The sequence below is a fragment of the Nelusetta ayraudi genome, unplaced genomic scaffold, assembly GCF_046127955.1.
Source record: "Nelusetta ayraudi isolate G7.1 ecotype Tasmania unplaced genomic scaffold, CSIRO-AGI_Nayr_v1 ptg000082l, whole genome shotgun sequence".
NCBI classification, from domain to species: Eukaryota; Metazoa; Chordata; class Actinopteri; order Tetraodontiformes; family Monacanthidae; genus Nelusetta; species Nelusetta ayraudi.
In genome coordinates, this window is record NW_027466132.1 from 1,861,679 (window position 1) to 1,888,874 (window position 27,196).

At 46.2% G+C, this 27,196-nt stretch overlaps 1 protein-coding gene across 3 annotated transcripts in view; it reads right to left on the minus strand.

The window, feature by feature from the left end:
• The window catches only part of pak5 (p21 protein (Cdc42/Rac)-activated kinase 5), a 55,464-nt gene extending 31,848 nt beyond the window's left edge, over positions 1–23,616 (minus strand). Inside the window, exon 1 of one of the 3 annotated variants that reach the window (XM_076044663.1) lies at positions 22,987–23,616. The gene's annotated coding sequence lies outside the window, so the exon portion shown is untranslated. Of the gene's footprint in view, positions 1–7,439; positions 7,801–22,986 lie in introns of those variants that run through there. The other 2 variants (XM_076044665.1, XM_076044664.1) reach the window with 2 other exon arrangements.
• Between the last annotated feature and the right edge of the window lie 3,580 nt (positions 23,617–27,196).

Sequence of the window (27,196 nt, forward strand, 5' to 3'; positions counted from 1 at the left end):
AATTAAAAAAAAAAAAGAAGAAGAAAATGAGCTCAAGCACACAAGTGTGAACATTTGGATGTTTAAATATGGGACTTTTTTTTTTTCATTTGCAGGTCATGTGTAAGTGCTACCTCTGCAGTTTCTCAGACAGTCATTACATTTCAGTTGACTGCAGTGACAGCAGACTGGAGCACAGAGTTTGGATTAAAAGGTCCCATATTACAGCCATTTTATTGCATCCCAGACTCCAGTGGAGCAGCAACACACGGTGATTATCCCCCCCAAAACTCAACAGGCCTCCAGAAATGAGGACATTTAGCCCTGTGTTTACAGCCTACAGCCTGCTAAAAGTGAAGCGGTGATGTCATGCCATGCGACAAGGTGGCGTCAGAGAGCAGAGCCTGGGAGTCGGTGGACTTTTATGACATCACAAGGGGACAATGCACATGCTGCATTATTTTATTTTTATTTTTTTAACTGAATGTCATTGATGATTCATCGTGTGTTGCACCGTTTCAAACTAAGCTCAGCTCCATGATGCTGTACTGAGGATCACAGTGCAGCCAAAACTGTCCACCACCAAAGAGAAGAAGAAGGGTGTCAACAACAGCTGCTGTGCAAGACTTAAAAAATAAAACATTAGAAAACAAAATCCCACTGTGGTGGTGGTGGTGGTGGTTTGGGTGGACGCATGACGTCCGGTCACAGGAACACAATGTTGCCGGTGTCGCTGTCAATAGGGGCTTTTGTTTGCTGCCATTCTAGGAGGCATTCTCTCCTCCATCACAAACAAAGTCCTCCTTCTTCCTCCCCCTCCAGTCACAGCTTTGGCACAGATGAGGCTGCACATGGAGATACGGTTGGTTTTTGTTTCGTGAAGAGATAATAATAAAAAAAAATTAAAAAAAAAGAACAAGAAACCAACAGAGCATTTAATGGCGCTAATAAGGAGAACTGAGGAGCTGCAGAGGGTCTTCTATTTTACTTAAAAGAGTTTTTCTTTGGAGGCGAACATCATTTTCTTGGCTCCTGGAAATTGGTGTAACTTTATTTGGTTAATAGCTAGTTAAGTAAAAAAAGAAACATAAAAAAAAAAAAAACAATACAGAGTTCAGAGCCATAAAGTCAAACAGCAAAACACTGTCACCTGTTGACTGTCTGGTATCAAAAGAAAACGTTTGGACAAAACAAATCTTTTTTTTTTTTTTTTTTTTTTTTTAAGTGTCTATATATAGTACTAATATATAGTGCATGTGCATAATATCCACAGTGCCTAGGTATAATATCTAAAAGATGGTAATAGAGTCATGTCATAAAATGGTAATACAATTGTAGTAATGCGGTAGTTGATGATGTTTAATAGCTGCATATAATATCTTGTTTTAATGCATTTTGATGAAGACTGCAATGAGATGCAGGTGAAATGGGAAGTGAATAGGGGAAGGTTTAAATAAGCTTTGTACTTCGTTCTGCTCCTTTTCGAGCATATTTGAGTTTCTGTATATTTGTTTTCTTTGAGTATTAGGCTTGTATTTCTTTCTTTTTCTTATTTTATTTCCGGTATTTGTGGGGGTGGGTTTTATCCTCGAATGAAGACTTCAATTCAATTCAAAAAATGTCAACAGGGACTTCAAAGAAATATATTGAAATGAACGGAGAGACTAGCCAAGGCCCTGTTTGAAATCTCAAAAATCTTCCGACGAAGTGCTTTGAGTGCTTTTGGTTTGCTGCTACCGAACGAAAACGGCTCTTACGCGAGGAATCTCACTCATTTCCTGAACCCACAGGAAAGGCACTCAGAGCAAATTAGCAGTCTGGAACAGGAAAGATGGAACGGTAGATTGATAATGAGAGAGGGATGGCGGAGGGCAGAAGATAAGGAGGGGAAATGGAGGCGGGAGGACGGGAAGGTTTTAAATCAAGACAAAATAGCGCTGAAGAAAAAGCGATGAGTTGCAAAAGAGAGGACGAAGACTTCGCCCGCTCACACGCGGCAACGTCGTGACGGGAACGGAGGCCATCACGCTGCGGCCTTCAGAGCTCAATACGGGATCGAAAAAAGGTGCAAAGTCACAGATAGAAACCTCGTCCCCCACAGGCCAGTTCACACAACTCCGCCTTCCATTCCCAGGCCGGTTAGGTGGCGCAGCGCGAGCGCGGACGGTTCCGAACTGACTGCGGTGTGGCGCCATTCTTCTAATCAGAGACGGAGGCGACTCAAGAATGAAAGGCATCATTTGGCGGCGAAGCGACGCGCCGTCAGAACCGGGCCGGGGCCGATCTAACGCAGAGATCTGACGCGACAACCTCGCAAGGAGAAAAAACATCGGCGCTCTTTTGTCTTTCTGCTGCGATACAGAGATCAAAACAACTTCAAGAGGATCCGCGGAGGCAAAGTCTAACCCCAAAACAATCTTTCATCCTCCCAGTTGTTTTTTTGTTTTTTTGCACTAAGCCATAAATCTCTTACGTAATGCCGTCATGTCAGCAGCTCTTTCCTCTTTTGGCAGGTGTCCCCTGCAACGGCCATGAATCAACGCGGGGTTTCTGACCTTGTTACTATTTTCAGAGCACGTGCAGACAGAATTCGGCCTCCGTAGGACCAGCAGAGACTAGCGTGCGTGCGGGTGTGCGTGCCTGCGTGCGTGCGTGCGTGGGCCGGGCTGGAAGTGACCAAGGAAGCGAGCTGCTAGAATGAAGTCCTGGCAGGCGGGAGGCGACGCGCAGCGTTTTGTAAACATCAGCTGAAGTTGTCTTTCACAGTCGGCGCAGCGCAAAGTGACTTAGCGGAGCTCGCTCGCAGTGTTGCGCTGAGTCATTGGCTGACGAGCGCGCGTACACACACACACACACACACACACACACACACACACACACACACACACACACACACACACACACACACACACACACACACACACACACACACACACACACGCCAGCTATGTGCCCTTGTTAAAGACAACAACACGCGAGCCACAGTGCCATCCCGCTCAGTCCCAAGATCCTCGGGTGGTTTGATGTACGAATCCCACAGGCTGAAGCTCATAACCTAGCGTTAAAACCAGGATCAGAGGAGGAGACGTTTGCTTTAGAGTTAAATAATACCCATGAGAGGGGATATAATATTAGCAGTAGGTTGCTAATCATTACATGTGGTGGTGATCGCGTTTAGCTGCGCTGAAAACCACAGAAGAAAATTAGGAACGAGAAGCTAGCGACGTCGCTAGCTGCATTTCCGTTGCCCCTAGAATTGCGTGAAACCTAAATGTAGCAATAAAAAAACTGATAATGGAAACGCAGAAACTTCAAAGAACCTCTCAAATTTGGCTAAAAGGTTTTGACGCTATCATGAGGTGGTTTTTCAGACGTACCCATATAGAGGTATACCGCCGTGACGTACGGGGTCACGTGACCAGTTCACTTCTAGTGAAAATGGAGCGTTATGTTTGGACGGAGGAGAAGGACAGACTATTTTTTACAAGTAATCGAAGAGAAAAATATAACAACCATTTTGACAGCAAACAAACGTAAACAAACAAAGTTCTCGTAACGAGAATTACGGCTTATGCGCTTGACACCATTCAATGGAAACACATTCATGGAACCACCATCGCAATTGTACTTTGTCGAAATTTAAGAAATATCACTTTTATTTTGCGAAAAACTGTAATGGCAATGCAGCCAATAGCTGCCGCTAAAGAATTTAGCATGGGAGGCGCATTTCCCCATTTCAAAGAAAAACAACTTAGAATCAGCGCTAGGGCTTTTCTACAAACCTCAACTCAACTTTTGCCAAAGCCAGTCGGGAGCACAGAAAAGCCACTAATGCCGTTCTTGGGTCTTCTTTTAATGAAGAAACGTTGTCCCGCTGTGATAAAACTAGCGGCACTCACGCTGCGGCCGCCGCCCTTCAGGATCCAGCAGTAGTTTGCCGTCAAATCAACAAAAACCGGCATCTTCCTCCTACAAAAGGACCAAAATTTGATTTCCGCTCGGATGCTGATTCAGATTGGAGTGATTTCACCATGGTTCTGTGAGTGAACTGAAACCACAGCGACGCAGCGGCGAGCTCATGCCAATGGAGGAGGCCAACCTCTAGTTTCACTGTGGACCACCTTTCACCTCCTCTCTAGTCTGTAAGTAGGCGCCAAGCAGCGGACACAAGCCCCTGACCTAGATAGTACGTCTCAGAAATGAGATTACTACGTGGCTTAATCGTCTAGACCGAGCTCAGCGGCTAAAAAAAAAAGAAGAAAAGAAAAACCCACAACACATGATGCACCCGTACGTACGTAACGGCTGCAGCAGGAAAGGATGCACTTTTCTCCCGGCTCAAACAGCCCCCCCCCGCCAGCCGCAGTGCTTTTAGCAGCTGCCCTCTTTCACTCGCGGCCTTCGCGACTTTGCGAGCCGCGATGCACTTGAGGCTCGCGCACCTCTGGGAATCACCTCCTGACTTACTTCACATCTCCGCCGCTCCAGCTGCCGCACCAGAACCTCTCCAGCGGTAATTCACGAGCAAAGCACTCTGTGAAGCCTCCCGCCCTCCGCCTCCTTTCTCAAGGTTATCGTGCGTAAGAGTAACAATGTCACTCTGGCGGAATAAAAAATGAAAAAAAAAAAAAGGCAGCTGGAAACACACAGCAGACACTCTGAGGCTGCGTTACTCTGGCTGCAGAGTGGGTAGAAGAGGGGTGGGAAATCTTCTTCACTCCTGGGCCACAATGGGGTTTAAATTTACAGAGGAGCCGGAGTAGGAGCACATGGATGGAGTGTTTTGGTGACCTACTTCATAAGAGGAAAGAATATGTCATAGGTTGGTGGAAAACATGCTTTAATGTCTATTGGAAATGAAGAAAAGCATTACAACACAATATATGTCTCTGAAGCCCCACGGTATTCAGCTCTAACGACTCTTCCATCCGATGCTCAGGGTCACACAGGTCTGCTGGAGCCTCTCCCAGCTGTCTTAGGGCGAAGGCAGGGCAACACCCTGGACAAGTGGCCAGTTCATCGCAGGGTCACATGGAGACGAACAACCATTCACACTCACCTATCGACATTTTACAGGTTCCAATTCACCTCACATGCATGTTTTTGGAGTGTGGGAGGAAGGCGGAGAACCGGGCGAGAACCCACACAGAAAAGGTCCCAGGCCCAGAATCGAGCCCACAACCTTCTTGCTGTGAGCGGCAGCGCTACCCACTGCGCAACCGTGTCGAAATGACTCTTAAAACACTGACAAAAAAAACACAGCTATTTTTTTTTTACCTTCTTCTAATTTCTTCAAGTTCAGCGGGCCGAATTAAAAGCCAAAACGGGCCGCATATGGCCCCCAGGCCGTAGTTTGCCTATGACTGGCCTGGAAAAAGTAGTGACAGTGGGCTTGTGTGCGACTGCAGGCGCAAGCGCGCACACACACACAGACACACACACACACGCACACTAACCATGATGATATCATGGATTTTGCATGCTTTGCACTCAAAGCAGATGCTCAGCGACACGTTCACTACGGAAGAGGATTAGGGCCAGAAGAAGAGAAAAAAAATTGAGATCTGATATTTTTTTAACTTTCCAATTTGAAATTTTGTCTTTTTTTAACGTTGAAAATTTCGCATTTTTTTATGTCAACTTTATTCACAAAATTTCGTCTCTTTTACGTTGACTTTTTTTTCACGAAAATTTGACTTTGTTCACAAAATTTAAAACTCGAGATCAAAACTTAAATAAAAATCTCCTTCCTGTAATATTTTTTTCTCTTCTTGTGGCGTTAATCCTCTTTCGCACATTCACACCCGCTTCCATAATGGAAAAACAAAAACAAACAAAAAAAAAACACTCCGTCATGATGACACACCCAAACGCACACTTTATTATACCATCGGTGCAGCGACCAACACATACAGTACGTAAAAAGGCCTCTGGTCCCAGGGCAGAGATCCCAACTCCCAGGCTGATTTGTCTTCAAACCATCTGTCACCCACTGAGCCTCCACAGGCATTTCCACCCCACCCCCCGCCTCAACTTTTCCCAACACACAACACACGAGCGCGCGCAAGCTTTGGCTGCACACTCTCACTTTAAGAAAAGGAGGAGTAAGAAAAAAAAAAAAAAAAAAAAAAGGCGCCTCGCGCACTGTTTGTCGGTGTTTACGTGCGCGCGGGTCTATTTTCGGCTCCCCGAGTGCATCTTAGTCCTCTGCGGCAGGACGGTGATGTATCCATGTGTTTTCTGAGCGCCGCATTAATTTTGTAGCCTTTAGAATGTAATCTGGATGCATAAACGAGTGCGACGGATGCGGAGTGCTTGCTCTTTTTATTTTTTTTAAGGCTAGCGGGGGCGCTGGGTCGATTGGGGAGGCACCAACATGCAAATAGGTTTCATGCATTATTTAAAATTTGACATGAAAAGGACACTGCTTCTCTGTGATAAACAAGTGGTAGCAGAGTGGCTTCGTTTGCAAGAACATGAACGATGAAGTTCCTTATTATTAGAGGGTCACGTGTTTGATGAGCGGGAACTAATAGCTGCTCCTTTGTTTTGTTTATATGATGTGTTGCAGGAATGTTAATGCTAAACACTGAATCTGGCAGGAAGAAGAATACACAGAGAAAGGCAGGACGGAGGCCTCGCACGTCTTCAAGTAAATACTTTCAGAAATACCGGACTGGCAATATGGCGGTGCGCCGATTTTTCCCAGTGGCCACTCGAGGTACTGCAGCAAAAAAATCCACGGGCCCAAAAAGCATTTTTCCCCATAGACTGCGATACAAAAATAAACACCTTTAAAACGGCTCTGGACCGTGGGAGGAAGGTGGAGCACCTGCAGAGAACCCACACAGACACAGAGAGACACGCAGACTCCACAGAACAAAGGCCCAGGGCGGGGAATCAAACCCACAACCTTCATGTGCGGGACGACGGTGCCAACCACTGAGAACGGCTTTGTGTGAAGATGAAAGGCCAAAGTCTTGAAAGTGCTACGCAACCCATCTGAGACTACGATGAGCGACTGAGAACCTTCACAGACATGAAAGACCGAACCGCACAGACAAAGCTGTGTTTGTGAAGAGGGGAAAAAACGGTGATGGATGTGTGCCTAATTCCTTCAGCGGGACGCCCGTCCCGCCGTCCTTCGCCTCCTCTGGCCCACTTTGCAGCGCTGCGTTCAATCCCCGTCCGTCCCTCTCGCATCCCACCAGGAAATTGTTTCTTCGCGCCGTTTAATTGGCTCGCAAACTGTTTAGGCAGTCGCCTTCCATTTCACTGGACGCACATCCGCAGGAGCAGTAAACAACTTCCATTGAAGGAGACACTTTATGGCCGGCGGCGGCAGAGTTGTGCAGCGGAGTAACTCGTGACGTCATTCGTTCGGAATCACGACCGGCGGCCGCCGCTGATCAGGGAGCTTCGGCACTTGAAATCAAGACGCATTAAAACGCCGACCTTACCTGGCAAACAGGTGGCGTCTTGCCTTAAAGCCAATCAGAGTTGCCTCGGTAAAGCCATGCCTGAAGAGTCCGGGCCCAATCAGCTTCTTCTCAGATGTGGCACCTTGAAGTCAAACCACGGCAAATTAAAAAAAAAAAAAACGGGAAAATCCTCGATTCCCTTCAACTTTCTCGCAGGGAAACTTGAAACAGAGAGTCCCGCCGTTCGCGTCGCACGAGCTGAATGGTAAACCGGAGATTCCCTGGAGGAGGAGGAGGAGCGGCGGCGCCGGCTCTCAGTGAAGTTATTGAATTGACAAATCAGGTCAGATTTGGGACTCTGCGCAAACCCCCACAGTCCCTTCGGTGAGTGACTTCTACTTCTGCTGCTGCTGTTGTGACCCTCCACGCCTGCACGCTCTGATAATTCCCCGTGAGAGATGCACAGGGCACTGGGAAAAAAAAGTGCCTACGCCAGCAGTTGTGGACCAAGGCGCGGCCAGACAGCCTAAACCCGCTCGTTTTTTTTTTCATTGTGTGTCCGACTGGATCCGACCGGCCCCGAAAATGAGCAAGTGAGCAAGAGAGCGGCCGCTCTCTGACATCCACCGGTGTCCCTCTTTTTTTCGGGAAGCATCCGCGGCAAAAAATAAATAAATACCCACGCGTATATGAAATAATAAATAAATAAATAACCCGTCGGCTTTCGGTGTGGAGCGCCGCAGATCCCCCCCGGAGGTGAAAACACGACGAGGGGAAGACGAGCGAACAGCTGGTCCGCTCGGCCGTTGCTGCGGAGACGGCGAAGCGGTGGCGGTCGGGGACGGGGCCCCGTCGCTGAGGGCGAGTTCACGTGCGCGGCCGCCGCACAAAGGCGAGGCCAAGCGGTGGACGATGCGTTCGCTTTCGCAAGACACATCACAAATGTTTAGAAGATTTGACAAAAACAGACAAAAGTGAGTTTGGTTACTTAAAGACACTTTTTAAAATAGAAATACATAGAATTAGGAAAGTCCCAATTTCTTCACTATAGTGATCTAAAGTGTCAAGCTGCTTCTATCTCCACCTGTGCAAACAGAACGGACGGAGACAGCAGAAAAGGGCAACGCAGCCAGGTAGCAGGAGATCAGCAGAGTTATCTAAATGAGATCTCTGCAGTCCGGAGGAGAGAGCGACACGTGTGGCACTGTGAAAGGACGTGTGTGTGTGTGTGTGTGTGTGTGTGTGTGTGTGTGAGGCCCTGTTTGCACTTGGTCATTTCATGCATTTTTCGTATTCCGATCGGCAAAAAACACACAAAGTAACCAAGTGCAAACAGTCCAAATCCGTTTTGTCATGCGAATACCAAAACCACCTCGGGAGGTGGTTTTGGTATTCGCATCGCATAAAAACGCATTCGACACGGACGTGCGAGAAAGTTACAAACAAGAAGCCAAAACAAATCATTTTTGTTAGACTCGTTTATTAGCGTGCTAATAAATTTCATTCCGGATTCGCGTATTTTGTCAGTGGAGCAGCGGTCGCAGTTCCCCCACATATGTGATTAAATGTGCGACGTTGCATCCGAAAATAATGCGATCACAAATGGCACGCTCGAGACGCATGCTTCGAGATCCGTTCTCGTGATCCAATCCCCCAAAACAGTTACAAGTGACCAAGTGAAAACAGGGCCTGTGTGTGTGTGGGTGTGTGTGTGCTTGTAATCTTACAGCAAATTAGAGCCAAACCCCTGACTGCGTCTCTTTCTCTGAAAGAAGCTCCGGTTCAGTTTACATCCATCTCTTTCTTTTTTTACAGTCAGATTAAAAGAAAAAAAAATCACTTTGTTACCAGTATTTGCATATTGAAACAACTGCAAACCAGCAATTTACAATAGGTTATACGATAAATACGCCTAGTTTACTTAGATATGGACACTGCCTTAAAAATCTGATTTTTTTTTTTCCAAGAAAAAAGCTAGAATGAATTTGAGACCCACATGAGAGATAAACATATACTCTAGAAAGTACCTTGCATAAATACTTTAAATTTGAACAGCTTGAATTTGTAAATGTGCCTCTTTTATATTCAATTAGCCTCTGACTCCTGGAGTGTATTTAAAGTGCACTGCATTAAGCATCAAAAGGGTTTAAAGTAACTTCATTTGGCTTTACCGTCTCCAAACTATGCATTGAAAAAGAAAGAACAAAGGACACTTATGGCATTTCCCATCGAGTCATGATTCCATACAGCACGAAAGCACATTTAAGGAAAAAGGAGATAAGGGAATAACCATTTCACGGAAGTGTCATTAGCGCCATCAGCGCCATCAAGCACGTGAGAAAGAAGCCTCTGCCATATGGTGTTAGTTTCAGCACTCAAGGGCTAACATCTGCATTCAGACGTCACCCACACGCAGACTGAAGATACAAACGCTCCTTTTATTTTTTTGTGGTTTTCTGGAGCCATTAAAAAAAAAAAAACAAGGACGGCCAGAAATAGGAGCGAATCGCCGGCAACGCTGAACACTGCGGGGCCACTCTGGTCGGCGCTGACTGTTTGTTTACGCCGGCATCTGCGCGTGCGAGCGTGCGCACGTGTCTGTCGACGTGGATTTGTCTAATGGTCGGCTACTGATGCCCTGTGAGCAACTAGCAGCGTCTTTTACGGCTCCTGATGAAACATTTTTTTAAGGATGCAGCAGAAAACGAGGCAAGGTTACTACTGTAGCCAACATTTACAGATCTGCTTCCTTCAAATAGGCCACAACCCCTTTTTTGTGTGTACATGTATGTGTGTGTGTGACTGACTGGTAGGGCTTGAAAGGTAACCCTTGGTAGTCCACACGGTTCCCAGCCGTGAAAAACACTCTTCTGCTCTTTCTGCTAGAGAGGCTTCTTGGACTAAAAGCACTCTGTTCTTTGAAAGCCTCCCCTCTTTCCAGCCCATTATGTACACAAGCGTGTTAAACCCTTGACTTAATCGTTCATTATTGATAGCTCACTCAGGAGCCTCCCCCTCCCCCGCGGTGTAACGGGAGAACGGCTGAGGGAGTGCCGGACGTGGAGGATGTGGGTCGGGCCTCCGACGCCGGTGCAACTGGCGTTGAATATTGCAAACCGGTCAACAACAAAGGCAGCAGCAGAAGCTTGTTAGTTAAAGTGGAATTTGCCTGGCATGTTTCATGCAGCTGATGAAGTGGTTGACAACTGGCGGAGTCTCAGGACCCATACTTTCCTTATCGTGACGTCAAAGTTTATTCCACGAAAATAAAAGCGCTAACTGTACAATGTCCCCGGAGTGCAGCGTTTCTCAAAGTGGGTGGCGCGCCCCACCTGGGGGGCGCAGAGTCACGTCCGGTGGGGCACGAAACACCGGGCGGGAGGGAGACGGGGCGCCCGGGGGAACTAATGTTTTCACGTCGGAACAATTAACAAAAAGTGTTCAGTAGGTTGTGGCTAAGAAAAACGCTGCTCAGGTGCACAGGATGGACAAATATTTGACAGGGACGAAAAAAAAATGAAAAATGAAAAATGTTCTTCCTCCAAGGTGGGGCGTGACAGAGAAAGTTTGAGAACCACTGCCGTAGTGTCTGAAGGCTTAATTATTGCTCTTTCATTGCCTCAATCGTCCGTATCTTTTGGAAATGTTGAAGTGTATTTGCATTGCTTAATGGGGAGACGCTTCCAAATTGGTTTAAAAAGCAACGATCGCAGTCCGTCACGTTGAAGGGCTGGTCTTGGAAACTGGACAACAAACAGACTCACCCTGGGGAATTGGGCGTATCACAGCTAATGACTGCGTCCACTAACGAGGTCCAGCGTGGGTGGAAATGGGACTATTTGCGAGTGTGGTGGACACACAGGATGACAGTACAGTGGGTCGGTTCAAATGGGAGGAAATAAAGGCCAAGCAAGGGGTCTCACACGCTGAGATTGATTAGCACGTAATTGGAAAACCCCCTCAAAAAATGCCACTGAACGGGAAGGGTTGCCAGCTTCGTGAGCGGGACGTCTCTTCATTCAACAGTGATTTGTTTCATTCCGTCAGACTGAGCTGCAGGATGACGGGCTGGGCTCGGCGCCGCGTCAGGGGTCGCGCCTCCGTCGAGAGCCGTGGCGGGACCAACCGTTTATGGGGCCGAGGGTGACGCGGCCGTGACAGCGTATCAATCTTGCGTATTTCAGCCAAGGACGAAGGCGAGATAGACGTCATCCGTGACAAATGACGCGACCTGGGATTTTCACCTCGACGGGGTGGCGGTGGTGTCGGGGGCGGAAGCCCCTGCTGGTCCTGTGATTAATCCCAAAGCTGCAAACACACGGAGAGGCTTTGGCGCGGCCTTGTTCGAAAAAGCAAAAAGGTCCCTAGGGAGTTCCGTTTTTTTTTTTTTTTTTTTTTTTGATAGGATCGATTATCGATTAATTGTCGATTAAAAATTTAATCGATTAATTGAAGATAATCGCAGTTAATTGAAGATTGATGGTCATAATACACCTAGAACAAGTTACTTTTTAACAACTTCTTATAATATACAACAAGTCCTTAATATAAAATAATATAGAGAGAAGTTTTAAGGAAGCAAAATTAATAAACCACAGACCTTCAACCTGAATAATTGAAAAATATTTGCACAGCTGTGACTTCTGTAAACACACCTGACAGCGCCGTTCTTCAAACTCCCATAAACGCTCCAACCTGAACAACGCTCGCTGATCCTGATTTAAGGTGGGCCTGTTGTATTGTTGCTACGTTGTGGCGGCATTGTAGCGAGACACATGCGGACGAGGCGGGGCGGGGGCGGAGGGTTATCTCAGGAGCACACGGCTCAGCGTGACGCACGCCGCCGCCATTAGCTCCCACAAGGGAGAGAACAGATAAGTCTAACCTACAAACAGAGCGGCAACGCTTATTAAACATTCATCAGGCCGCCGCTACACCGCCTGTGGACCAATCACACGTCCACTACTATCATCCTGCACCCATCCTATCCAAAAACATAGCACCTTTTCGGCCGCTCTCGCTCGTCTTCAGCCGCCAAAAGGCAAAAAAAAAAAGGGCATTGCTCCACAAAAAGAGCTTTGATGAATGGAATTATTGATGATTAAACATAATACAAAAGAGACCTTCATCCATCAATCTTCTATACCTGCTTCCTCCTGCACTCGTGGTCGCGGGGCTCTGCTGGCGCCCCTCCCAGCTGTCATAAGCTATGCTTCCATTACCCCTAGATTTGTGCAAAACCTAAATATCGCAATTAAAAAAAATGGTCATGGAAACACCTAAACTTTGAAAAAACCTCTCAAATATGGCTAAAAGGTTTTGGCCTTTCCGCAGCATCTGTTGTTAACTTTTAACCAAGCTCAACGCCCTATAAATGTTGACACTACGTCTAAATGACTGAACCAGAACGACCGACCACGTCCCGGAAAAGTATCAAGGAAAACGTGCCAAGAGCCATTTATAGTCATGCTGTGATCAATGTTACCCCAGGCTCCCACTGTTGTTCAACGCTGGAGTAATATCATAATGCCATCCAAGTTCTGCGATACCTCTCCTCGGCGCTGACACTGTGTATATACAGTGTAAACACCCGCGCGGCAGCTCTGAAAACACAAAACTACGTCCACGGAGACTGCAGCGTCAACACTGCAACGGCAAAGATTTCAGGATATTTTGCAAAATAAAGGGGACGTGAAACACCACTCGGGTGTGATTCATGGGTCCTTATTCGCCACCAAGTTCACCCAAAATTGAATTTTAACCCATTTGCGACCAGGACTTGCACTGTTTGCAAGAACTAGGAGGCGTCAATGGGAAATTTACTTTGGGAGATTTAGCAGCCAAATGACCTTCAGGACACTTATATACACAATCAGCACAGGAACAAATGTTGTTTTTTCTCAGCTTGATTGTCCTTTACCTCTATAGTCATGTAGAAGTAATACAGCTAACTGTAGTCCCCTTGTGTGCGTCTGAAAATCAATTCCAGTTCTTTATGCTGATGCACTTAAAGGTATTAAGTATCATGACCGTAAACCATATGTTCAGTAAAGATTTGTGGACTATACATTAAAAAAAAAAAACACTCAAATATCTCCTCTTGATAATTCAATTCTAGGATCCACTTAAACAATGCCGGTAGCAGTCAAAGCTACCCAACCCCAAAAAAATGTTCTGGTACATACTTTGGGGTGGTCATGTGTCGTGTCACATTAAGTTGTGTCTAAATGCCGCCATCCCTCGCTGCTTCACGGGTTAATGTGGCCGCGTCCAGCAGAGAAGCTCCCATCAGCGGATCTCAGCTGCAGAGTTTGAGGCTTAGCCGCTGACTCATACCAGTCCACATGACTTCACACACTGATGCTCAATGATAACGCGGCCGGGATTAGGACCACTATGTGTCGATATAACGGCCGTATAAGTTATGCGAGGGCGTGTGTGCACGGGCGGGTATGCACGCTGTGTCAGGCCCGCTGTTCTTCAGATCATTTTTTTTTTTAATTATTATTATTTAACAGAAACAGGGTTTTTTTTCCCCAGTGAATGCAATCTATTTTATGTTTAATCAATGTGTCATTTCTAAACTTGTCTATTAAGACCAAATAATAATAATAATAGTGTCGCTTTCCACTGCAAAGGTCCTGAGAGTCCTGCACCTTCTGGTGCTTGTTAAAAAATAGCAGGCCCAAAAATATTCTCAGTTAGTGGACCATGTGGGCCATTCAGTAGGGCACTTCAAGACTGAGTCGCCAAAATCTTCTGTGTTGCAGTCGAATCGTGTCAGTGAAAGGTGCAGTTAGACCTGCGCCTGGCGCTAGTGCAAAATAAATACTAAAATATGCATGAAACTCCTGGCAACACTGGCGAGGGGGGGCGACAAAAACCTCTTCCGGAACAATGAGGTTCATGGAGATGTCTGTCCAAGCTCCGAACCACTTTGTGCAAGATGTTCTCTACTCAAACAGCAGAAACGCGCGGGCGCGCACGCAAACACACAAACACAAGCACCAATTGCGCTTAAGCAGGATTGTGCAGGAAAAGCAGGAGCTGTCGTTAGCTCGTTTGCTAGTAAACATACAGAGAGCCGAGCGATCGCTGGCCTTTAACTCAACATTTGCTATTACTCAGCGCTCCCGCTCGGACGGACACGCACGCACATTTATAGACACACGTGCACACATCAACGCGGTCCATTTCTGCAGATGGATACATTACAGGAGCGGGAAATGCAGCGGCGCGGCGGGCGGAGGAAATGAGGGGGGGGCTTAGCTCAAAGGATAATACGCGACGCCGGGGAAAAGAAAAAACAAAAGTCAAAAAAAGAATTCATAATGCATTGTAGCACGCTGCATAACTGCACAATCAGGATAACTGCCTCTCCCCTGGAGCTTTGGCCGAGAAGTGAGGCAGCAGCTCACATGGTTGAGAGAAGTGAAGGGTCTCGCTGCTGCTGCTGCTGCTGCTGCTGCTGCTCCTGCTGCTGCTGGTGCAGGATGTCATGCGATATTTCAGCAGAAAACGCAAACGGCAACTGACCGCCGCATATGTCGCAACCTGAGGAAAGCTAATGGAGGGATGACAGCAGGGTTGCCTCATCGGCATAAACAGAGTGGAGGATAAATTTGCACCATCTTCTTTTACAGCAATTAGACATCTTTTTTTTTTTTCTCTCGCTCATCCTGTCTGCACCGCTGCGATAAAACTCACAACATCCCATTTATATTTCAGTCAGCATGGGGTCCTCTCCTCATCTTCCTCCTCCTCTACCTCCTCACTGCATCTCACGACTGACTTGGGGAGTTGCCTTTTTTCCACCCTTTAAACACATGGGCTTTCAAAAGAAAACTCGTGCCTGGCTTAATTAGAGCAGCGCTGGCAGCGCTGTGAACTCTGCACAAACCAAAACCCTGCAAGGTTGACGGAGCTCCCCTGTAAAAAAAAATATATGGAAGGCAAAAAAAAACAAATGCAAGCAAACAACGGGTCCCCAAAGACAACACACAGTTGAGCATGTGACAAATAGGCCGCATATTAAACCCCTCTGTGTGCCGGAGGAGAAACGCATTTAGCAACGATTAAATTTCAGATTTTGCAAATTTTAGACAGAAGCCAGTGAAAAGTTGCACATGGTGCTCTTGTAAATCAATACAGTTTACAAAAGAAAAACATTTTGGATATTCAGTAACTCTCACCCCTCCTCCTTAAATAACTTAGAACAACTTCTTTGTCCTTGTAAACCTGTCTAGACACTCACAATGGTACTAAGTGGCCAAGAGCTTTCAATGATGATAGACTTTTTTTTTTTTTACTAAATACAGATTGCATCTGCTAAGATGAGTAGACCCCTACAAAAGAGGATTAGGACGACAAGAAGATAAAAAAAATTACAGGAAGGAGATTTTTATTTAAGTTTTCATTTCAAGTTTTAGGTTGAAAGTTGGAGATTAATGATAAATCAATTTATTGTACTCGAGCACCTTTGTAACATGGCAACATGTCTCCTGTGGAACAACTTGTAATTTCAACTTTCAATTGGGTTTAATAACAAGGAAATCCTCGCTCTTCTCGCACATAAACACAGTGTGGTAATAAGTATTAGGACACTGAAAAGACTGCCAAACATTACGTCTGCTTCAACTTTATTTAAACTTTATTCTTAAATTGTAAAAAAAAATAATAATTCCATCTTAATTTTTTTTCTCTTCTTGTGGCCCTAACCCTCTTCCGTAGACCCCAAACTCGACTCGACGATTGGAAACCGAATGTTAGGCAGGATCTCCACAAACACTTTCCCATTTATTTCCAGTGCAACCCTGAGGTCAAGGAGCTGGACGCCACAATCACCACCTGGCACTTCAGGTTGGAGACAAAGTTACGCTCCGTATCAGCGCTCACCAAACGCCTCCTGTGCAATCCAAACGCCCAGGCCCAGGACAAACTGTTGCATAAATAATCAATCGATATAGCGGCCCGGTGGATAAACAGCAGCCCAGCAGGCAGGCAGCGGCTGCTCGGGCGGGTCGTTAACATGCCGCTCGCGTCACAGCCGATCTTGTTTTCTATTCGCTCACTGGCCGCGTCCCTCTTTTGTTGCAATTTCCTGCAGTTTCATGGCCCGGCATCAAAAAGAGCACAGCTGCGCCGCTGGATGAACGCTTTAATCTATTCAGCCAGTGCATCTGTGCTCCCTCTCCACAGCTACCACGTCATGACACGTGCGCGTGTGCATGTGCGTGTGCTGGGTGGTGGTGGTGGTGGTGGTGAGCGCTCGTACGAGCGCAATATGTCTTCGGTCGCGCTCGAGCCATGCTGCAAAAACGTGCTCTAGCCGCAACGTGTGCTTCTCGCGCCAGGACGAGACTCTCGAGTCGAAACGCAGCACACACGCTTGACAAAGACCCACACACACACACGCGCATGCAGAGGACGACACGAGAGCATAATGAAGGGCTTTATTTACCCTCCGCCTGAAGTTGTGTTCGGCTCCCAGCTGAGGGCAACGTCGAGTCGTCACATTATAGATGTTAATCTACGTGATGGTAAAGCTAAGCCGCGGCTAAATTTAGCCCACACTGCCTGTGAATGATAAGGCATGGGAAATTACATGCACCATAATAGGATACGAATGGAGGGAGGGGAGGGGCGGGGTGGCAGCATATTGCCGGAAAAGATTTCTGCTATCCGTGGGAGATCCACTGCTAGTGTTGTGCTATGCAGCAGAGTTCCACTCCGCTAACAAATCAACACGTCCCTCTCAGTGGACCGGAGGCCCGGGGAGGGATCTCGATTGCAAAATTGACCCTGGCAAACGGGACGCGTTCAATTTTTATAGAGCCGCAAACCGAGTGTTATGATGATTGTTTTGGCGCGCGCGCATAAATCATTGTTACCCACGCCGTGGCTAATCTGTTCTGAACTAATTTGGACACAAACGGGACGCAAGATTGGGCGAGTGTAACTCGCTTGGGCGGGGAAGTGTGCAAAAAAGTGTTCCAGACCAAATCGAACACCGCGGCAGTTGCATTTACGCACAACACCTACTAACCAATCATTAAGTGGAGGCAAGCCAGCAGGTTGCTAGCTTGAAGGAGCCATTAATAACGTGAGAGTAAGTAAGACACAGCGCACAATGGTTCCATGTGACCACATGGCCGCCTTTAAAAACTGTTGGATTTATTCTGAAACAGGGCAAAGACCAAAGCGGATGATGTGATGTAAGCCCTGGCGCGGAGGCAACCTCCATCTTCAACCTCTCGGATCTCCTTTGAAGCGGCTCGGTGGGGGGGGGCCCGGGAACTGAAGGGTCCTAATGAATCGGGCCCAGCCGTAACGAACGGTCCTCATTTAAGGCGGCTTTGATGAAAGTCCACCTGTCTGATCTGAAATCACAGGACTAAACAGTCGGAGCTTGCTAACAATCGTGGCGAGAGATCATCGCGGGCGATTCCGAGGATCCCCGCAGGGTGCATTACAACGTCTGTGTCTTCCCTTTCACTACCTCTGTGGTTACTGAGTCGGATTAAAACTCATGATGAGAGCGCCCGGAGAGCTCCAATGTGAGTTCAAGTCTGCACTTCTGAATATTTTTTTAAACTTACAGCTCCATTCCATCTATTGCGAACAAGACGCTAATCGCTCACTGAATTGAAACCCAGTCTGTCTCATCGTAAAATAATTGAAATTGATTGCCATGGCAGATATAACCTCCAGATTCATAACCCACAGTGCCTGCCAGAGACTGCAACCTTGCACAGCAGAAAAAACAATCTCCGTTGTGCTGCACCGTGCCAAAAAAAAAATCTGAATAAAATGGCTTTTTACGGGAGTTCCCGGAGTCACAAAAAAGTAAACAATTACCAGGAAGGATCTCATCCAGAAAATGTGCAGTATCTGCCGGCAGCACTTAGCTGTGCACAGCAGCAAACGCCGGCGCTTGGATTTATGGGTTGCGTTTTGCGACAGTTTCGGATGAGCCTCGTGACGTCCAGGCGGACTTGTCTCTGAGGTGATCACATAGAGAGGAGGAAGACAGTGACTAACTAGCGTTGAGCTTACACTCCTGCGCCTCATCTTTATCGTCATTCCCTCCTGTGAAGTCTGCAAACAACGATGAAACTCCTGAATCTTTCCAACCAACATCTATCAGCTGCTCCATCGCATTGCGCAAAGCCCGCGAGACGCCTCAGGTTCTGATTTAGCGCTGCACCAATAGACGTTTATTCAACTTTAATCAATCAACCTTTATTTGTACAGCGCTAAATCACATCCAAAGGCATCTGAAAGTGCTTTGTACAGTCAGAGGAAAAAAAACAACTGGGCCCCCAGAGCAAGCAAGGTGCAGCAGTGGCAAGGAAAAACTCCCCTGTTGGAAGAAACCTAGAGCAGATCCAGACTCCAGAGGGCCATCGTCTGCTAATGACCATTTGGGATGAGAAGGAATATACGAAAAATGTAGAGGGAGAGACAGAAAAAATGAAGTAGAAGTAATGAGTTCATAGAGGAGGCCATGCTAGCTAGCAGCGCTACCATTATCAGAATCAGAATCAGAAGACTTCATTAATACCCAGAGAATATTACTTGAAACACAAGTGAGCGCTTGAAGATGTGGATTCCAATCAAATTTCCCCCCCCAAAAAAAGTTACTTATTTGAAATAATTCATATGTGACACTTAAAAGCACCCATGGCCGGCTTTTAGTTTAATCTTCATCGGAAAGGGCAGAATTAGCATTTTAACACAGCCGATACTGAAGACATTTACAGTGGCTTTGGTTTGCTTTTTGCAACACTACCCATGAGGCTTTGGGGGAAGCGTGCAGACAAAGCAATTGGCTTTCCCCAGCCTTCCCATAAACAGGTTTCACTTTAATGGTGATTAAACCGGAATTAGACTCTGACTGGTTACTACGGCACTTTTCTGTGATCAAGTAGATGCGCCTAGAAGAACAACAGCCAGGGACAGTATCAACCCCCTGAGCAACACAAAGTGGGAGATGATAAAAAACTGACAACAACAAAAAAAACGAATTGTGCATGGACAGAATTGACACATTTTTGCAGAACCAGCGCAGCTCCTTCGGGCTGAAGGCCGAGGCAGCGACAGAGACGTTGGGCAGATGCAGCTCAACGGTCGCCTGAGGACACACCTCAGCATTTCAGGCGTCACTGGGCCTCTTCATCAGTGCCCCTCTGAAGTCTTCACCCCACGACCAAAAGAACAGGGACACTCACAGACTTGCAGCAGAGGGCCTGGCGGGCCCCTCCACGTCTACTGGACGAGAGAAAATGCTTCTTTCAGTCCAGACAGACAGACAAACAGAAGCGTATCGGATTTTAGACAACTGCAGACCGCATCTGTACGAGATCGTCCGGGTTAAGTCTGAACAAATATTCCAGATCGGGATCGCTGTGGCCCCTTGCATCCATCATCCATCAGGGGGAGAAAAACAGCCAGTACACACAGATATGAATCATCGTATGTCTTTTTAAATTGCTTTATGCTCATCTCTGCTCCGCTGTCATAATGTCTTTTTAATGCACTCAGTCTCTTCCGTTCTCCTCCCTGCCACACACATACGTAGACACAGACACACATGCACGCACACACACACACACACACACCTCATTTTGCTACTGACATGCCAACTCATGCAGAAAACACAAAGGAAGCTTCTTTTTTTTCCCCCCTCTTCTTCCTGAGACAAAAACAGCAAAACGCAATAACCTGGGACAAAACCGCTGACATCCAAAGATGAGTCCAGCGCTCAGACAGACAGAATCAAAAGACAGCTATCCTCCATATGGAGATAGACAGGAATCCCTTCTTCCGACTCGCTTCTTTTCCAACGTCCTTTTTTAAAAAAAAAAGACATGTTGACCCTTAATTTGGATGTCTTGTCACCTGTAACTGTCACCAAATTTTGTGCAGGAGGCTGCACACAGAGGGCTAAACACAATGCTTCCTGGAGATTTGTCAAGTTCGTTTGGGTAACCGACCAGGCAAGGCCGCTGCACCGGTGCAAGTGGGATGAAATACAAGGGTCTGAAAATTGGTATAATATGGGGCCGCTGATGTCCGAGTGGTGAAAATAGGAGGGTTGCAAAACAGCACCCTTCGCAAAGCGGTGCTAAAATTTCTCCGCTTGGTCAAAAACAGTTCCACGTACGACTCCCTCTGACTCTTATGTAATTGTGCATTTGCGTGAGTGGCGCGGTCTGCCTCCTCCTCCTCAGCGACACCGAGAGCAGTTTAGCAGTCGAGCAAAAGAGGCAAAAAATAGTTAGTCATGTTTGTTACCGCCATCCTATTTCAAGCAATCAACCCCCTCTCTTTCCTAGGAAGAGCAGCGCATCTCATCGTGTGTGTGTGTGTGCATGCATGTATGCATGTGCATATACATATATATATATATATATATATATATATATATATGGCTGTATTATTAAGACGGGAGACAAAAGAAGAAGCGCATGAGGTTGCAAAACGGCGATAACTTCAGAGGTAATTACTGCAGGTCGAAGCCGTGCTCTGGCATCCCTCAAGCTTTGATCATTATGTAAAGCTGCTGTCCTTGGCGTTGGCATTGAATACATTACAGAGTGGATAACCAGTGGGCACACGAGCAAACACTCCACCACCATGTTTCCGCCCGACACTTACACATCCCCGCTTCTTAAAGGGACAAACGGGAAGGAGAACGAACCCCTTCCAGAATCTCACCTGTGAATGGTTACGAAGACGCGCAGTTGTTTCAGATTTGCTGGGTGTTTTTTTTTTTTTAAACGGCAGGCAATGATATTTAAAGGGCTACTTCACAAGCATCAGGGGGACGAGTGTAGTAGTCACAAGAAGTCCTGTGCAGCCTGGGAAAACAGTCGCACGAGTCTATTCTGGTACTCGATGAGTTTGAGTTTATCTCAGTGGTTGTCGCAGGAGCTGGTTCGGGAGAAAAGATGCTCTACACATGAGTGTATGAGCGTTTCCAGCCTGTCAATGTCTTTCCCGTTTTACTTCTCCACCTTTCAGCGTGTGCAATAAATCAGCAGTTTGTGATGGTACAAAGGGTACAGACGCAGCCAGCCAGGTGTTTGTCATGGCTTCTGAAACTACCTCTGAGCAGGCCTTGTTTTAGACTCCTTCCAAACAGGTGGTAAGTCGGATAAAGCATCAGTTTAGCAGGAAGCAGCTAGCGTTTTGGGAGCAAAAAGTCAACCGAGAATGCTTTATGCTGCTTTTTGGAGATTTGCAAGATATTCTGTGCAGTAAATTGCACAAGGCTTCTCCAGAGGGATCTGAAAATATGCAGTATGGGGGATCTTTTCTACAACGCGCAAGCCGACACGCACAAATCACGCAAATCGCACAATATCTGTGACCTACAAGACCGAATTGCATGATTGCATATACGTATCCTGTACTGCCAGACACAAAGGCCCACCACTAGTTAGTAGCAATCGTGTATGAGACATGTTCTACACAGTCAAATGTAGGTCCCTCCTGTGCCTTTAAGGTTTGCTGCTATATTATTACCCCTTTCATTAGAGCGTTGCCAATAGGGTGATTATGGGTAGGAGGGGGGGGGGGGGGGGTGACCCCTAGCAACCACTTTTAATTTTCGTCTGCACATGCTAATCCTAGCAGCACACTGAACTTGAGCGCATCCGCCACTGCCCTTTTACCTGGCCTACATCGGCTCGGTCGCAAACAAAACTCTGCTGCAAGGAGAGAGCACGAAAGAAAGAAAGAAGTGCACGCAAGCAGGCAGCGCAAATTAATGTCTTGCACTGTCATCATCACTGTCACACAGCGGGGCCGTAAAAACAGAGGAGTGCAACAATAAAAAGAGATGCTGTCAGGGGGAAAATAAAGATATATGACAACATGAAGGCTGGAGCTCCATCAAGGCTTTCCAGTCACCACTGAGCACCATGCACGGAGCTGCTGCTGCTGCTGCTGCTGCTGCTGCTGGATTATCAGGCAGGGGGTGTATTGCAATGATTTTTCGCCTTTCCTTCTTAACCATCGACCATCGAGAACAATTGCACCTTCATTTAGCAACAAATTGCGGCATTTCGGAGGACACCAGATGTGGATGGAGCGTAAAAAATATAGTGGACCCGGCGTGCACACATGAAATACATGTGCGATGCCCACCCAGTTCAATACCAAGGACAGCGGTCGACACACGGAGGAGAGCACTGACAGCCATGGCAACACGTCTCCAAAATGACACAATTTTTTTTTTTTTCTCTCTCTCCCTCCTCCTGCAACGGATGCATCGTAAGCAGAGACACGAACACCAACCCTGGATGACACTGCTGTTTCAGTGTCAGTCACCGGGAAAAACCCGGTGCGCACACACACACACACCGGCGAGAGCAGCAAGCAAGCAAAGCAAGCAAAGCAAGCAAGCAAGCAAACTAAACCCCATGACAGGCGCTCCGGCTTCCCTGAGCCGCCTCATTTTGCGCCCCTGCAACGAGAAGCGGCTGCGGCTGCGGCTGCAACATATTTTGCGAATCTGGCGTTGAGAAATTGAAATAATAATAAAAATTAAAAAAAAATGCCCGGGCCTTGATCTTATTACCTGCGTGCGTCGGTCGAAGAGCTCACATCTCCCGTCGCTTCGTTTGGGATCCCTCGCCCGTGGCTTTGCAAGTGTTATGGTGGGGGCGCCGTTATGTGTCTTCCAGCGCCATGTTATTAACGCGGAGAGAGGAGGACTGTGCGGTCCTGTGCTCTACATCCGGGCTGTTAAGGCGAGCGAATGAGCGCGCCGTGTGTTGTTGGTGGTGGCGGCGGCGGCGGCGGCGTAGAGGGCGGAGAGCACGCCGGGTATGTGGAGCACCTGTGCTACTGCCACTACTGCTGCTGCTGCTGCTAGCGAGGAAAGAAGGACGGCTTCCTCCTCCTCGCCTCCTTCGCTCCGCACCACGCCTCTGTCACTTGCCTCGCCTACATTGTTTAACGAAACGAATATATAGATGAATAAGTCCCGTGGAGCTCAACCACTCGCAGACACCGTTACTGCCATCGTGAGACAACGCATGGAGAGACTTGAAAGCTGTTTTAAGTGTCACGTACGCAACCTCGCACACTTTAGTAAACGGGTTAAAAAAAAAAAAAAGAAAAAAAAGAAAGCGTGTTGTGTTCGTTAAATGGTCTAAGATAACTTATTTGTCACAAACGCGAACAAAAAAAAAAACGAAAGAGTGTGTTAAAAGATAATGCACTCCACACGATTTGACGGGGAAATCTCGAAATATATCGAAAATGTCGGATTCAACAAAGTTGAGGAGTCGCGATCAACTGTTGGCTCACTCTCGGCTAGCTAACTCATAGACGTTACTTAATACATCATGAGTACGATTAATAATATTGTGAGGATATTATATATTTAAACAATACACGAATATCCGTGTGTATAATATTTGAATCGGTAATAATAAATAATACACTTGCTAGTCGTAGCGATTACCAGTTAGCCTAGCTTCCGTAGCCTTCATTTCTAGGGCAAGTTCGCTAACCTGGAATCCAGCTTTCTCATTTTTATTTAATGTTATTCTAATTTTTTTGCTTTTAGCATTGACAAAGATAGGGGTATCAAGACAATTAGAGCTCTCTTATATATCACTAATACTTAGCTTAGGTAAGAATGCGTCTTGACGCAACGCTGGTGACTCTCTTTAACTTTGAAGATACGTCATAGCGTGACACACTTGATTTGTTTAACCATGACACGTTTGCCAATTATTAGTGACATGTGGACCAACTGTCCATCCAGTGCAAATTTTATATACATATATATATATATATATATATATATATATATATATATATATATATATATATATATATATATATATATATATATATATATATATACACAGTTCTAACATATATATATATATATATATATATGTTAGAACTATGATTTCTAACAAGCATGTTTTCTTTATGTGATTTTATTAGAAATCACATAAAGAAAACAGGGGGGAAGTACCCTGAAACCAGCGCCAAATCCAAATACTCACCCCAACTGATGTTTTAGGGATGACATGATGTTAAAAATCCCAGCCCTGCACGCCGTGGTTTCCAAATCCAGGAGCAGCACTGCATTAACTTGTCATTCTTCTGCTCCTTAAGACCATGTGAGGCAAACATGTACATGTTAATATTACTCAAGCTAAGCCGGTCAAGGCTACAGCGGCAGCCCCAAAAAGCATTTTAAATACACACAGTGTGACATCTCCTGCCAGCTCTGTCATAGCCCTGAGCGATCCTCTAACTCTTCCTCTGGCATGCTATTTGTAGCACAGGGCTTTTCTCTAGACTACAGTAACTAAATGTGCGAGCACAGGGTATGAGTCAATTTCTCCCTCTGTGGAAATAAGGTCCTCACATGCAACTATCTGGTTAACTGAGAGAGAGGATGAGACAGGGGCAGAGAGCTGTGGGCCCATCGTCTTGGCAAGGTCTGGCTCTTTTGTATCGCCTTTGAAACGCCACCAGTGCTCATCTGCCCGATAAACCTCACAATCTGACTGGCTTGGGCCGCACCACTCGCTCCGGTGCAAATCAGTTGATGCTTTACTGCTCCAGCTGCATATGTGTAACATGTGCACCATCTCCATCACTGACGTCTCTGCTAATAGCAGGCGCGCTCCTTTGCAAACAGACACATTCTTCCCTGGCGTTACGACATCTTCCCCTCACCGCGGTGACTCGTCTGCTTGTGATTAAACTGTCCTCGCCTGCCTCGTCTTCCATTCAGCCTGGTCGCATAAATGCCCCGCGGAAACGTGAGGCGTGACTGTAACCAGTAGGAACAACCCGGCGGCTCTGGACTATTCCGGGCTGTGCTGCACTTACTCTGGACTTTATGGAGAGCCACATCCCTCTCACATAGCCACATGCTGGGGAGGTGTGTGTGTGTGTGTGGGGGGGGGGGTTGCTGCTGAAGGCTTTCAAGTTCCATCAAAGCATTGTTTGTGCTGGCAGCTTGTGATTTAGGGGCACGCATGGATGATAAAGATGACTTGTCTGTGATCAAATTAGCCGTAAACACTTACACAATTGGCTAGAAAGGTTTTTGGCACACTGTAATTTGTGAATTAATTAGAGCTTAATGCTATTTTGGCCTAGACACGTCACACACTATTGATTTAATAAAATATATAGATATCAGGCTTATGCATCCTATATTTTTTTTTCTATTATTACTACTCAACATTACTACTGTCACTGAAAGAATTTGACATTGCCATCTAGTGGTGTTTTGGGGGAGCACACAGGTTACTACAGTGCATCCCACTGTAAATTGTGCAGAAATCTGCTGGTCATACAGGAATTGCGAACCACAAACCACATAATATCAGTCTAAATAATGCAGATCCCTCGTGGGTTCATTAACCCACAAACAATGATAATTTTCTCCGCACACACCGAAAAATGCTAACACAAACTCACTCAGGTCCCTGCAAAACCACGTTGCTGTCCCCATGGCAACTGCAGCATTATCGCTGCCTTTGAATCCGTTTCCTCTTGCTGTCGGACACACTATCTTTGATTTAATCTCTTTTGTTCACTGCCTTTTTGATGGCACCAAAGCCACAGTAGAGACACAGAGCTGCAGGTTGTTGGAAATCTTTATCTATCACAACAATTTAAAAAAAAAAAATTTTAACCCCTGAGTGTGGGGAATCCCACGTTTAGCTTTCACTTTACTCTCCATCTGACCCTCATGCTTCTTGAATAGGACATAAGTGGTATGGAAAAGCAAGATGACGGGATGTGAAGAGGCCGGACTTTACGAGTGTTGGAACAAGGCCCAGTGTCGCTGCTGTTGCTTTGGAAAATCATGCTCCTGCCAGGATCCTCTTCTGCCTAACAGCAGCATACCTCACTGCTTCCTCCTTTCCCCCTCTACGCCATCATTGGTTAAAATTACAAACAGCATTATCCACTAATGACATCACTTCTGTTCTTCCTATCAGACAGCAAATGTCGTGAGCACATGGTCAAAATCCCACACAAGGCAAAAGACAAAAGATTCCCTTGTCTGGCCACTTGGCCCTTATTTCTTATGTATTTGTAATTTCTCAGCAATACCACTTTTTTTTTTTTAACTTGAAGTGTTGTGTTGGTCATGACATCACATCACATTGATTGACAGACAGAGCAGAGACTGACTATGGAGCAAATGTTTTGGATTGTTTCTTGGTGAGAACTCCTTTCTGACAACAGGCAGCAACAAAGGTTTCCCACCATCCTCGCACACATTATTATAGTTTGGTCGTCTGTAAACTTAGCCGGCAACAAATTGATATATTTTTATGATAAATCTTTCGCTGATTAAAAAAATCAATCATGTTGTTTTTCTCCCATGCAAGCGTTGACTTACTGTTTTGGACCAGCTGACTTATCATGGGAATTAGAATAAATAAAACATCTACATCTCAACTTTCTGCCGGTAATCCACAAATTCTCCCCGGCACCTCTGCACAATGTGATAAAGTATTACAAATACTCCAACTGTATTATTTAGTCATAGTATTTTCCAAGGTAGTTATTGTTGTTGTGAAAAAACAGAAGGAAAAGGATGCATAAACATTTTTACACACTGCAACAATCTAAAGTCTGTGTTATATAGTTGATTGTCTCTAGATTTTTCTCAAGCACGGTCTTTGCACAGAGTACAATTGTACAGACTGTGTTGAATTCTGAATTCTTGAAGCAATAGGTCTTCACAATTACACTGACATTTTCCAACCCAGATGATGCCTAACCTAATAACC